The following is a 13,267-nucleotide window of genomic DNA, read 5'->3' on the forward strand; positions in this document are numbered from 1 at the left end:
GCAAGGTACCCCGCCATCTCCCAACGCACTTTGGACCCACATCTCGTTAATCCTAAATCTACGGAAACTGTGCTGGAACTCTCTCGCTTCTTAATGAGGATTTAAAGAACCTGGGCAAGATCCTGAGCCTTTGTATCAATAAATATTTATGACATTTGGTCCATAGAGACCAGGTTGGCTTTATCCCTGGGAGGCAGACGGGTGACAATGTCCTTAAGGTGATTCACCTTATTCATCTGCTACATCAACGCAAAATCCCGGGTTTCTTGCTGTCGCTAGATATCTATAAGGCATTTAATTCCCTGTCCTGGGACTACTTGCAGTTTGTGCTGTCCCGTTGGGGCTTCGGTGACTCTGTTCTCTCTTGGATTGAAGCCTTGTACTCTTCCCCCTCGGCCTCAGTCAAGTATGCAGTTTTCCGATCCCTTCTGGATTAGGAGGGGGACGAGACAAGGGTGCCCCTTATCCCTGGCGCTCTCTGTCCTAGCGCTTGAGTTCGCTGGCCATGGCGCTCTGCACAGATTGCAATATAACAGGCATCCCCTATGCGGGCTAGGAATTCTTGGTGATTTTTCACGGACGATGCCCTGCTCACTCTGACTAATCTCTTCGATGTCGGGTTTTCGTATCAATTTGGATAAAACTGTTGCTCTTAATATTACCCTGGCCCGGATCTGGTCACACGCCTTCAGTCCCATTTTCCCTATAAGTGGGCCTCCTTCTCTCTTGAATACCTGGGCATTCACCTGACTCCTTCTTACTCTTTATTCACTGCGAACTACTAAACCCTGCTCCGTGCCTTGTCCCCACTCATGCAGTCTTGGCAGTTCCCACACCTCTCTTGGATAGGTCGGGACAATTCGATGAAAATGACTATCTTGCCCAAGCTGCTGTATTATTTTCGGACTCTGCCAATGTGGGTTCCGCCGCACTGCTTCCAGTTAATTCAAGCTAAAATTCTGCACTTTATCTGGGCTGGACTTCCTTACATAGCACTTCTACTTTTCCGTTTCAGAAGTCTGCCTTTGAACAGATTTGTCACCATCATCCTGGTTCACCGAGTCTTATCTCTATTCTTTATGCTTCTTTGAATAGATGCCCAGCCCATACCCCCCCTTCATATGTCATGCAGTGGGAGTGGGATCTGGTGGTAGCTATAGACTTGCAGCACTGGAGTAAGGCCTGGTCTTTTGTGCCTAAATGCTCATTTAACACTACCATGTTGGAGGTGGAGTATAAGGTAATGACTCATTGGTATTGGGTTCTGGCACGTATTACCCAAGCAAACCCGTCCTATAGTGATTTCTGTTTCAGGAGCTATGGTCATCGAGGGGATGTTTTGCACATATGGTGGTCATGCTCACAATTAGTCCGGTTTTAGTCCTGCATATTTGGCCTTCTCCACACCCTGTTTCACTTGACTATACACAGGAAGGTCCGGTACGCTCTGCTCCATTGCCCTATACAAGGTTTATTTGCCCATCAGCAGAAGTTGGCCTCCTGTTTTTGTCGGCTATTAGAACGATGGCCCACACCTGGAGGAACGCGTCAGTTCCCTTTCAAGGTATGCGTGATCGTATGACCGCCTTGAAGCTTAATGAACAGATGTCGATTATTAGCAATGATTCCCAGCGTAAATTTCTCAAAGTCTGGGAACCTTGGCTGATGTACGCTTTCCCCACGGTTAGCTTGGGTTTCTTTTGAAGGCTGGTCTGGACGCTCCCGAATACCTGCTCTGGCTTTGGTCTCGCTTACCCCTGCTGGCGACTGGGCGTTCCCAACACCCCCAAGCCCCCCTTTTTTTCTCTTCTCTTTTTGGTTGGTAGCTGGAATTTATGGGGTCAGTTCACCTGACCCTCATTCTAGTTATACTTGATATATGTACCACTGCTAGCCCCTGCGTGGGCGTGATTTATGCCAATGTTTTTCTTTTCTGTTCCTAAAAAATGTTTTGAAAATTAATAAAAATTATTGAAAAAAAAAAAAAAAAAAAACACAAACACATTTGTGTTTGACCTTGGGATGTCTGATGATTCTTTATAATGCTGCCTCTATCAGATACCAATCTATGGGGATTAATCCTTTTTCTGCACAACTTTGTGTTTCCAGATCTTATGCCAGCCTGCAACCTTTTTATGGTTGAAAGGTGTTGCAAGCGTGCGCACCAGAGACTGACGCAGTCCTCCATTTTGTTAAGAATCTCTATGTTGTCCCTCATTTTTCCCCCTTTACTCTTTGTTAATCCACAGGGACATATGCATGTTGGAAGGGTCACAGGCAGGCTAGAGCATAGCAGGGAGCCCAGAGCTATAAAAGACTTCTCTGAGCAAGGTGCCTGGCTGTCTGAGCAACCTGTGCCATTTAACACCACGTAAAAAGATAACAGAGCCTTCCCAGGAGTTCAAGGCATTCCAAGGAAGCACGAATCAGATAAACACTTTTCAAAATCCATTTTTCCCCTGTCTCATATTGTGGAATATGAGAGACTTACATAAAAACCAGACATATCGTCAGATTGGCTAAGAGAAGATGAACAATTTGATGGGTCACTCACCTTGTCTCAAATACATAGGAAAGCTGAAAAATAAATCTCGTGAACCGTTCAGTGTATAATTTCATAATTCATACCTAATCAATCCTCAGATGTGCCTGCAGATGGAAAGTTATGGGCCAAAATATGAGTTACGGGAGATTTTGGCTCTAGTTGAGGTATCCGCCCAGACCTCCACGTCCTAAACGGGGTATTGGTGCTTGACTTCAGAGACACCCCCTGCTGGGGAACTACAAAATAGGCTGTCAGGCCTAAGAAAGTTAAGTTGAAGACGTCTTCCATTTTAACATCAGTACCACCTAGGGAGACCCGTGCCCTTATGCTCTGAAACTTTGATCTGCTAACCCAGGACTTTGGCAAGTACCTTAACCCTTTCACCTCTCTCTGATATCTCTTTGCTGTGCTGTTGGTCTCTGTATATTTATATATATATATCTTAGTTACATCTTTTTCTGTAAATGTTTTTATTGCACCCGTTTGACCTTTTGGTAATAAATCTTTCCTTCTGAATGTGTCGAACTGTTTCTATAGCGCTTTATTGCAATTTACAAATTCCTGCCTCTAAAGAGAACACTACTGTGTTTGTTTAACCCTCTGCATAATCGGCCTGCGGTGACCGTATTACGCAGATGATTATCTCAACCATTATCTTGTTTTAGCTGATATCGCTGAGTTTCCTCTTTCTCTGTACAAAAAGGAGGTGGTGGCAGTGTGAAGGGTTAATTGCGTAATTAACCTGACCCAGTAACAATCGCTCAGGCTGCTGGTACATCGATTGTGGTCCAATTAGCTGCAAAATTGTTGTGCAGGGTGCAGCTGGGTGTGGCATTGTTACGCACGTGACAGCGCGGTTTTAGATTGGCTAGTCCTTCGGTCACGAGTTTGGTGAGAAGGGCTGGGGTCTGACGCCGCGTTCGTGACAAAAGGCTTCTATATCTGAAGAGTGGCACCTGTGTTCTTGTCAAGCAAGATGTCCCTGGACCTGCTGCATGGTAGTGGGTGGGTGTTCCCTTAGTGCAATCTGTTTTTATCAATGTTCAGTGATCCCTTGGGTGCTTCTGTACCTCTCTGTTTCCTTGAAGTGTCTCGAAATGCATCGGAATATGAGAATACTATATCTAGGCTGTTGCTATGATCACTTATTTTTATATTTGACTATGTAATTTTAAATGTGTTCAAATATGTTACAATAAAAATTTTATTTTTATGAATTACCAGTCTGGACTCCTGTAAATCTCAATCAACATATTTTTTCTTTAAACCTTGAAATAGTGGTTTAACTAAAATTCTAATTTCTAGAGTGGGCAGAGTAAGCTTACAATTCTGTGCACTAGTTTGTTAAATATTGAAGAGTTTTCAGACTAGAAGTGTTAGAGCATGTATTTCTCTAGTAAAGTGGTGGCCATCTGTGTATGTTTGACTTTGGTTAGAACTAGTGTTTTCATATCATTTACTGGTGTGTGGGTACTTTAGATTTCAATCTTTTTTTTTTTTTTTTTTAATTAGATTTTCAATTAGTCAGAGATCAGCAATTCGAGTACAAACAATCTTCGAGATGCAAAAAAAAGGCACGTGTCATCCGCAGCAATTATAGTTGAATACAAGTGTCAAGAATAATCATATAAAATTTACATTAGTACAACTACAAAAAAAAGTTTCATCAATTTCCACCAGGCACATATTCCCCTTACTGTGGGGGGTTGTAGGTGGATATATAACCTCAACAGTCAATAATAGCCATATCAGAGAAAGTAAGTTATGCTTACTTTCTCTGATATGTAATGTGGTTCTGAATAGGCACAATTAGCCTCCATTTCAGAGCAATAAAAAAAAAATAAATAATAATCAAGCGACAGGCTGCCTCCAATGTTTCACAATACAGTAAAAATAATTAACGAGCGCTTGGAGATGACAAGCAGCTAGCATGAAAGGCACAAACCCAAAACCTTCACACTAAAATAATAATAACACATGCAGCGCTACAAAAGGTTGATATAAATTAACATACAGGGTAATAAGTGATGGGCTACTGGTGCTTAATGGTGATTGAAAAGTGTCCTCATAACATGATACAATAGTCCCAGTAAACAGTGCAAATGTGGTTGACTCCGTGCTGAAAGGTGTCTAATATTATGCACTCACCAGAAAGCGCATAATATGCGCATTTGAGTTGTCAGACCACTCCTGGTCCTAGAAAGCTGAAACTGTGTGGATCATCTGGCAAGCTGTCACTCTGATGGGTGTACACCTTTCCTTGGCCAGCAGGGGGATTCCAGACATCCAGAGACACTTAATAACACTGATCCAGACTCCTCACCCAGGGCACTCATATAAGATATCCACCTTAAGAGGGGGGGGGGCTTGACCATAAAGCCCACCCCAAAAAACACTGATAGTGTAGTATGTTCCAAAAAGCCTTTATTGCAGAATAAAAATTGGTCACTCACAGGGTATACCAGAGTCAAAGATGGCCGCCGGCCTCCACGAGGTACGGAACGGCGTGACGTCACCGGCTAGGCTCCACCCTGACGCGTTTCGTGCAGACGAGCACGTTATCAAAGGGAGCGAGCACTAGCCGGACAAACTTATATATAGTGTTTCCCGCGCATGCGCGGTGAACAAAAAAGCCGGTGACGCCATTTTGGCCCGCTCGCGCATGCGCAAAGCATACGATAGCGGCCATTTTCTTGGTTATCGCGGCTCAGGTTAGGTAATTGTCATGCATTTAGTGTCACCTGCACTGCTATATAGGAAACCAGTATACAGGAAACAAAAACCATCCATATTCAAGTGGATACTGGCCATAAGGGGTATTATATATATTATTGCACTATCCCTGACTCCATTGTAGTGGAGTTTAATACAGGTGCAGATAAATTTGCCAAACGAAAACTAATTAAATAACACTTATCACATGTATATATATATATATTTAAATGTAGTATGGTAATAGCCAGACATCAATAGAAATAAAGATAAATAATTGATAAATAATAGAATCATGCCTAAAAACAACCCCCTGAGCCAGGATAACTTACACTTCAAATAGTATAAAAACCTTATATAAAACATATATAAAAAATGTATAAACATATACATATGTGCCCTACATAATACACATATGAATGGTAACCATATAGAAACATAGACACCTAGACAACCTTATTATGTTCCCCAATCCCTGACACCTATAACTTGTAGAATCGACCCATATAATGGGGTTACCATCATACTCCTTATAGTATATATATGATAGAGACAGAACCCATTAATGGGTAAAGTGAATATAAAAGAAATAGGGGAAAGAGAAAACGTACTAGAATCAAAAAGGGGGGGGGACACACACTAGAATAAAAGAGGGGGGGCCTAATAAAATATTAAAAGTAGGCTAAACATATCAACTTGTATCAATAAAACAATTAATGTCAAGGTCTACATTCAGGCCTTGAGGGAAAAAAGACTGTAGCTCATAAATCCACTTGGTTTCCAACTTGGAAACCGATCTCTTTTTGTAAGTACCCCTCCAATGTGGTTTCACAATGTCTATAGCAGCAAATTTCAAGCATTTGGGATTGTTATTGTGGCACAGCCGATAATGTAAAGATAATGAATGGTCCTTAAAACCTTTTTTAATATTTTTTAAGTGCTCACGCAGTCTATCCCGTAACCTTCTTGTTGTCCTCCCAACATATTGTTTCCCACAGCCGCACTCTAATAGGTAAACAACGTGTGTACTATTACAAGTGATGGTATTTTTAATTTCATAGGTTCTGTTGGTGGTATTAGACGCAAAAGTTTTCACTGGTCTCTTGTGTATACCATTATCAACACAAATCATGCACCTATTACTTAAGCCCACTACAGCTGCCAATAATAACATTGTCTGTCCCTTTATTACAAATTTTAATACCCAATATAAAGATGTTTCCAAAATAATTAAGAAAAACTGGTCCATCCTTTTGAATGACCCATTATTGGGAAAAGTACTACCCGACCATCCGGAGATCATTTTCCGGAGAGCACCCCCCTTAGGTTGTCTTTAGCCCCCAACATTGTGAACCCCCCAAAAACTGTAACATTTAATCTTGGGCATAAAGGTTTTTATCCTTGTAATAGGTGCATGATTTGTGTTTTTATACTATTTGAAGTGTAAGTTATCCTGGCTCAGGGGGTTGTTTTTAGGCATGATTCTATTATTTATCTTTATTTCTATTGATGTCTGGCTATTACCATACTACATTTAAATATATATATATATATACATGTGATAAGTGTTATTTAATTAGTTTTCGTTTGGCAAATTTATCTGCACCTGTATTAAACTCCACTACAATGGAGTCAGGGATAGTGCAATAATATATATAATACCCCTTATGGCCAGTATCCACTTGAATATGGATGGTTTTTGTTTCCTGTATACTGGTTTCCTATATAGCAGTGCAGGTGACACTAAATGCATGACAATTACCTAACCTGAGCCGCGATAACCAAGAAAATGGCCGCTATCGTATGCTTTGCGCATGCGCGAGCGGGCCAAAATGGCGTCACCGGCTTTTTTGTTCACCGCGCATGCGCGGGAAACACTATATATAAGTTTGTCCGGCTAGTGCTCGCTCCCTTTCATAACGTGCTCGTCTGCACAAAACGCGTCAGGGTGGAGCCTAGTCGGTGACGTCACGCCGTTCCGTACCTCGTGGAGGCCGGCGGCCATCTTTGACTCTGGGATACCCTGTGAGTGACCAATTTTTATTCTGCAATAAAGGCTTTTTGGAACATACTACACTATCAGTGTTTTTTGGGGTGGGCTTTATGGTCAAGCCCCCCCCCCCTCTTAAGGTGGATATCTTATATGAGTGCCCTGGGTGAGGAGTCTGGATCAGTGTTATTAAGTGTCTCTGGATGTCTGGAATCCCCCTGCTGGCCAAGGAAAGGTGTACACCCATCAGAGTGACAGCTTGCCAGATGATCCACACAGTTTCAGCTTTCTAGGACCAGGAGTGGTCTGACAACTCAAATGCGCATATTATGCGCTTTCTGGTGAGTGCATAATATTAGACACCTTTCAGCACGGAGTCAACCACATTTGCACTGTTTACTGGGACTATTGTATCATGTTATGAGGATACTTTTCAATCACCATTAAGCACCAGTAGCCCATCACTTATTACCCTGTATGTTAATTTATATCAACCTTTTGTAGCGCTGCATGTGTTATTATTATTTTAATGTTTCACAATAGTTATCCTTGCTACTAACAGTATCAACCTTCTGGAGTTCTTTGGGACCTCAGGAGGTAGTTTCTGGAATAAAACGAGTTTGTGAGATCTATGAATATGTACCTCCGTACATGATGACATGACATACTTTGTGGCACTGTCACCAAAATGTGATACATGGTCCCAAGTTGATCACCATACCTAAAACAGGCAGGTGGAGCCAACAAGTGCATTTTTGCCATCCTTGTGGGTACCAGGTACTATCTCAATTATGTTTTGTAATTTGAGTCTATCAATATCGTGAATACATTTTTAAGAATTACTTTTGTTTACTTCAACCGCCTCCCTATTCGTGACAGGCATTAAAAACAAATAAGTGACAGTTGTCAAAAGAAAAGCTGACAGAAATACACATGGAGAGGGGCGCTTGACTGATGCCACAATAGAATGGTGTGTGGAAAGGCAAGAAGTTTGGCTGTTCACTTACTCAACTGACCAGTGATGAGAGTTCAAAAACCACAAAACCTGCCTTGCAACAACTTGGGGCTGAATACGCCACTCTGTAAGTCCAAGGAATGTCAGGCAATATGCATAAAATGGTAAAATATAAAGTGCAGCGCTAAAATGAGTAATCAATAAATAAGTGAAATGAAATAAAAGTTTGTTTAAAAGTTTGTGCAATCAATAAATTCATATAAGGCACTAATAGAACACTTCCATAGTTGTGGATATCTCATAAAGGCTTGTGACAGAGGAAATGACAGAAATGCGCACTCACCGACCGCCCATAGAAAATGCGCATGTAAACATCCATCAACCCAGGTGTGAAACAGCAGGTAAGCGATGAGGCATCTCTCAGAAAAAAGTTGTCATCAAGTAATGGTCAGCTGAACTTAGAGGACTCCTTTAAGGATATGGGTGAACTGTCTGGATACAGGACTCCCTCCTCTGGAAGTTGAATGTAGTAAAGCTGTGCTTAGGATCTAATAGCCCCTCAATAAGGGGCCAAAGGAAAGGAAGTGCCAATAGTGTAGTATTTTCTAGGACTTTATTATGTAGTAGTAAAAAGTTAGAGCATAAATATTGCAGGTCAGGAGTATATATAACAGTGCCAAATATCAGCAAGAGCAAAGTAATGTACAGACCCCTTAAGTAAGATGGCCGCCGGACCTCGTGGTCCCGGCGGCAATGACGTCACACGCTGTCAGCTCCTCCTTAGGCCTTTCGTGCTAAGGAACATCATCAGAAGGGAGGCTAACAGCGGTGTGACGGACATCAATGCTTAAATAGAATGGAGAGAGCGGCGCATGCGCACCGAGTCGCCGCAATATTCCCGAAAAATGGGGCAACAGTGCATGCGCGCTTGTCGAGACGCCATTTTGCCATGGATATTAACCTGACAGCTGGAACGCTCGACAGAGCACTGTCAGAGCATAGGGAAGACAGAAAGCAGAGCCGGATAAGAGTGGCCCAAGACCCCAGGGGGATACATAGAAAAGTGACCATACTCATAACAATGCCTAGCCCAGTGGGAAAGAAACCACCAGGAAAAAAGACCCCATAAGTATTAGGTGTCACCAAGGCTGGTGATCTCCACGGGTGTCCTAATTTCTATAGAGAGCTGTCCATCCACGGCATAAAAGGTGCTTTACAGTAAACATACTCTGTACAACTTCAGGGAACAAAACTTGAATTGCCATGGAAAATGTAAGTATAAAAACATAAAGGAATAGTGGAAACAAATGCTAAATATAACATATACATATAAAAAACAAATATTAAATAAAACTAATTCCAATAAAATAAAATAAATACCTATATAAAATCATGCCTAATCAAGGAAAAAATAGAGATATAAAATGAAAATGTGTAAGGACTCCCTAAATAGTGGGTCATCATAGGCAAAAATCTAATTAAATTAAAAATATGTATAAACAAATAAATATGATCAGACTAAAAATAGGTATGCATATAAATAGTGTAATAACAAAAGATCCCTAAACAGGCAAACCAGCTAGAAACCTAGATAAAATGTGGTATTGCATCTAATTATATAAATATAATTCCATAAATACTCAGTAAAAATGAATGGAATAAAACGGACATAGGGACATAATGAGATCTCATCAATTATTAGCTATGAAGCAGTTAATATCAACCTCAATGTTATGTCCCCGAGGGTGAAGGGTGTCCAGTTCATATACCCACTTAGTTTCAGCTTGCGACACAGCCCTAGTTTTGTCCATACCCCTCCAATGTGGCGATATAACATCAATTCCCACAAACTTAAGGGAAGAGGGGTCTTTATTGTGAAACAACCTGTAGTGATTTGAAAGGGAGTGTTCTCTATAACCTTTCCTTATATTGGCCACATCTTCCCGTAAACGGTCTCGTAGGCGCCTGGTTGTACGGCCTACATATTGCTTGTGGCATGGGCATTGAAGGAGGTATGCCAGAAATTTACTGTGGCATGAGATAAATCGTTTTATGTTATACGATCTTCCTGTAACAAAAGATTTGAAGGTGTCAATCCTGCGTTTTCTTGTATTATTACATTTAAAATAATACATTTGTTACATTGAGAAATGAGACACTAGTTGGGGGGTTGACTACATTAGGTGCAATCTGATGTCTGATTGCTGTAGCTTTCCGAAAAATGATTTCAGGTTTAGCAGGTAAAATTCTAGCGAGTATGGGATCCATTTATAGTATATCCCAATTATTTTTGACAATCCGCCCAATTTGTCTGAATTGTGTAGAAAAAGTGGTAATAAAAGGACAAACCTTTGCTTGTGTCGATTTAGGTTTGTTTAATAACATCTCACTTCTATTTTGCTGGGCGACCGCCTGTAGAGTATTCTCATTATATCCCTTTTCCTAAAATCTCTTAAGTATTGTTGCTTGGGTATGATAGGTATCAATGTCTGTGCAAATGTGTCTAATGCGCATAAATTGACCTTTAAGAATATTACCCAGCCAGTTAGGGTGGTGACAGCTACTTGTTGGGATATAGCTATTTCTATCAGTAGCTTTAAAAAATGACTTACTAACAATTTTTCAGTTAAAATTGATCAGAGTGAGGTCTAAAAAATGTATTTCTTGTTGACTATATACATAAGTAAGACTGATGTTGAGATCATTATTATTTAAGGTGGTGAAGAAATTAATCAATGTCTCTTCCTCACCATTCCATAGGAGGAGGATGTCATCTATATACCTTTTATACAATACTAACTCTGGCCAGTCTCTAGCGTAAATTAAATCCTCCTCCCGAGCCATAAAGAGGTTGGCTAGGCTGGGGGCAAATTTGGCCCCCATTGCAACACCTTTAATCTGTAAATAGTAAGATTGGTTAAACCAGAAATAATTATGGTTCATCGCAAAATCCAACAGATCTACAATAAAGTGCTTTTGTGTAATAGGCAAGGTGCTATGATGTGTAAGATAAAAATCTGCTGCCTCCATGCCATCAACATGGTTAATGTTTATGTAAAGAGAGGCTATGTCCGCTGTAACCAAAAAGGTGCTCGGTAGTATATTTAAAGTGCTGACTTCATTTAGCACCTGTTTTGTGTCACGCAGGTAGGATGGAGTTTGCGTTACCAGAGGTTGAAGGTAACAATCTATGTACTCCCCAATTTTGGAACTAAGGGATCCAATTCCACTAATGATGGGGCGTCCCGGTGGATGGACAGGATCCTTATGCAATTTGGGGAGAACATAGAGAACAGGTAGTTTAGGTGCCGTGGGGCATAGGAAAGCTTTTTCTTTCTTATTTAAAATATTTTTTATCATAGCCCTTATTAATAATGGTCTTGAGCACTTTTTTATAGCCTAGCATTGGATCTCAGGGTAAAAGTTTGTACGTATTATTGTCGCTCAGAATTTTATTGACCTTTATTATGTAGTCATTTTTTTAAAAAATCACCATGCCACCACCTGGTCTGCTGGCCTAATTACCAAATCCTTCCTCTCAAGTAATGATTTGATGGCTATTTTATCACCTGCACCATCATATGGGCGCTTGATGGATATGTTTCTAATGTCTCTTAAAACCTTCTCTTTAAAGAGATTGACACTTGAGTGTGCTTGAGGAGGAGGGTTGTTGATGCGTTACGTAAGTTGGAGTGTATGAAGCCGTCAGAGGTGGTGCTACTAGTGATAGGGTTATTAACAAAATAAAGTTTAAGGGACAATTGTCTGGTAAATTTATGTACATCAATATAGGTATTGAATTTATTTACTTTATTGGCAGGTGGGTTTCACTGAGATTGAAGATACCCTTGCCAAATATACTCTTCTCTTTTTTGGAGTATCCATTCGTCCTCCTTCCTCCTCTCTTTCCCCTCCTGTGTCTCTCCTTTTGCTCGGTCGGCTCTCCTCTAAAAAAGGCTGCCTTGAGTGATTGGGCTGATGGGAACCTTTTGGAATGGGGTTCTGGGGAGGTTTCTTATAATTCTGATGGTTATTCTGATAATCAGTATGTCTCCGCCACAGAGTGGAGTTATTGGGAAGGGATTGATTCCTTCCGTTAAAATCCCTGAATCCTCGTGGGGATTGGTAATTGGAATTATATTGCTGGTTATTATATTTAAAACCATTTTGTCGAGAAGATTGCCAGTTGGTGTTTCTGGGAGGAGTATGATAATTGCTATAGAATCTACGTTTGGTTAACTGGGGTGTTAGGATGCCTACAAAATTCTCTCTCCACTCTATTTAAGCATTGACGTCCGTCACACCACTGTTAGCCTTCCCTCTGATGATGTGCCTTAGCACGAAAGGCTTAAGGAGGAGCTGACAGCGTGTGACGTCAGCGCCGCCTGGACCACGAGGTCCGGCGGCCATCTTAAGGGGTCTGTACATTACTTTGCTCTTGCTGATATTTGGCACTGTTATATGTACTCCTGACCTGCAATATTTATGCTCTAACGGTTTACTACTACATAATAAGGTCCTAGAAAATACTACACTATTGGCACTTCCTTTCTTTTGGCCCCTTATTGAGGGGCTATTAGATCCTAGCTTTACTACATTCAACATCCAGAGGAGGGAGCCCTGTATCCAGACAGTTCACTCATATCCTTAAAGGAGTCCTCTAATTTCAGCTGACCATTGCTTGATGACAACTTTTTTCTGAGAGATGCCTCATCACCTACCTGCTGTTTCACACTTGGGTTGATGGATGTTTACATGCGCATTTTCTATGCGCGGTCAGGGAGTGCGCATTTCTGTCATTTCCTCTGTCACAAGCCTTTATGAGATATCCACAACTATGGAAGTGTTCTATTAGTGCCTTATATGAATTTATTGATTGCACAAACTTTTATTTCACTTATTTATTAATTACTCATTTTAGCACTGCACTTTATATTTTACCATTTACAGGACGTGAGGTTATTGTGATTTCCTCAAGCTCTTTAGCTGCTACCTCCTATTTTGTTTTATGAGCGCTCGCTTTATTCCATTTTATTAATATGCATAAAATGTCACAACGCATTAT

Source organism: Staurois parvus, unplaced genomic scaffold (assembly GCF_062004578.1).
Source record: "Staurois parvus isolate SC_StPar_1 unplaced genomic scaffold, SC_StPar_1.0 ptg001002l, whole genome shotgun sequence".
Classification (NCBI taxonomy): domain Eukaryota; kingdom Metazoa; phylum Chordata; class Amphibia; order Anura; family Ranidae; genus Staurois; species Staurois parvus.